This window comes from Rousettus aegyptiacus, unplaced genomic scaffold, assembly GCF_014176215.1.
Source record: "Rousettus aegyptiacus isolate mRouAeg1 unplaced genomic scaffold, mRouAeg1.p scaffold_m13_p_4, whole genome shotgun sequence".
Taxonomy (NCBI): domain Eukaryota; kingdom Metazoa; phylum Chordata; class Mammalia; order Chiroptera; family Pteropodidae; genus Rousettus; species Rousettus aegyptiacus.
In genome coordinates, this window is record NW_023416307.1 from 121,930,148 (window position 1) to 121,932,289 (window position 2,142).

The 2,142-nt window shown below is 45.8% G+C and overlaps 1 pseudogene; it reads left to right on the forward strand.

The window, feature by feature from the left end:
• The first annotated feature begins 1,144 nt into the window (after window positions 1–1,144).
• On the forward strand, window positions 1,145–1,263 carry LOC118601965 (annotated as a pseudogene).
• Window positions 1,264–2,142: the final 879 nt, after the last annotated feature.

Below are 2,142 nucleotides of genomic sequence, written 5' to 3' on the forward strand. Positions count from 1 at the left end.
AAATTTGGATGAGGAGCAAGAGGACTGAGGCTTTTTCAATAAGAACTCGAGAGTCAGGAAGCACTAGCCGGTGTCCCGCTGCAAATTCTCAATTATAAGCTGGGGGGAAGAAACCAGGGAAACAGTTATATCATTTCCACTGAGGAAAAAGAGATAAAGGGGCTTACTTAGTTGCTACTGCATTCCAATGACTGTGTCTCGGCTCCCTGGAGGCTGCGGAAGGCGTGGGCAGGCCTTGACTTGGTTGATATTTACTATTAACTGTTTGGTGCTGATAAAGCAAGTCAGGATGAGAGGGATTGGTAACTGGCCCCCAGATACCTATTCCCTCGGAAATACCTACGGGGGAGCTGGGGTTGGGGTAGGAAGTCCTGAAGAACCCTGGCTCCCACCCTTTCGCTGTCCATTCCCTACTGCTCCCAGAACCTCACATCCCGCTAACTTGCAAAGTCTTTCTGCCTTGATGGCAAGGTCATTTCTACCCCCGTGTATCAAAATGTGCACATCCTATGCCCATTTCCAGACAGACCCTGCAGTTGTCATAGAATTCTAGAAAATTGAAGTTCAAAGAAAGCGAATTTCAGTTCTAAATCCTGAGGGAAAGAACCAAAGTTCGTTTCCAGCATGGCTTTTGCTTCCTTCTTTTACTTCCTTCTTTTGCTTCCTTCTTTTCCCACACACTCACTGGAAGAGATTGGGGCTACGGGACAAAGGGACCGAGATGCCTGTTCTTCACTAGGTAGCGACCTCCCTATTTTTCTCTTTCCTCACTAACCCTGGTTCTTGGGTTGTCTCTGGTTACGTTATTATCACTATTATTGTCTGTGTGTCCTCAACCCTCGCCATATGATGGTACATATTAGCCCTTCCATTTAATGCTTATTGGAATAAAATAAAATAGCAAGATCTTAAGAGTTTAAAAGGCCACCAGATGTCATCTAATCTCACCTTGTTCATCAAATATATACCCAGTTCATACTCCAGTCAAGTCTGCCACATATGAAGTTGAACATGACTACAGCCTGTCCTCGGGGGGTCACAGTCTGTTGAGGAAGTCAGACACATAATTACAACTCAGTCCAAATGACTAGCGATGTGAAAAAGGATTCACAGAGGATGTGGGTAGACACAGAAGTGTAACAGTGTCTATGGCCATGCCACCCTGAACATGCCTGATCTCATCTGATCTCAGAAGCTAAGCAGGGTCGGGCCTGGTTAGTACTTGGATGGGAGACCACCTAGGTGCTGTAGGTATTAAAAAAAAAAAAGTGTAACAGGGCATAATGTGTTCATAAAATAGCAAGAATTTAGGTATGGCTACTGTAGCTTAGCGGGTAAGAAGTGATGTGGCCAAGTTAGTGGCAGATTGCGACATGCCTCACGCTCCACTGTAAGGAGCTACCTTGGATAGTATTCATAGGCAGTTGGGGATCTGATAGATAGATGTTGACAGGCAGAAGGGGACAGGAAAGTCCATTTTGGAAAGTCAGCTCTCTAAGGGTCAGATCCCCTCCACAATGCTTCCAATGGCTATCCTGCCCCTGAACAACTACCTGCAGGGACAAGAAGCTTTCTCCCTTCTCATCCCCTCAGTGATTTCCATCTTCTAGGGCTACTCTGCCCCTGGAGTCACACATACCATATGCTTATTCCTACACCCTCAGGGCTGTGACTCACCCATCCTCTTCAATCAGGTTATAATCTTTTGACTCAATCCAGCTGAAGAACCCTGGCTGCTTCCTCCTCGCCATCTATCCCCTGCGGCTTCTAGGAGCCAGAACCTCACATCCCCTGAACTTGCAAAGTACTTCTGCCTTGATGGCAAGGCCATTTCTGCCCCCATGTATCAAAGCTTGCACACCCCACACCCATTTCCAGACAGGCCCTGCAGTTACAGAATTTTAGAAAATTAGAGCTCAAAGCAGCCAATCAACTCAAATGAAAGATGAGAACCCTGAGGATCAAAGAAGTTAAGTAACATGCCCAAGGTCCTAGTTGTCTACTAGGATTAATTTATTCGAAGGTGTTATATGACACACGTGCTCTTATCAACACTGACATTACCACCAGGGAGACTGGCAATTTAACAAGAAAATCTTGAAGCACATGACAGACTTGAATCTAGTCTGAGTATCTGCATTG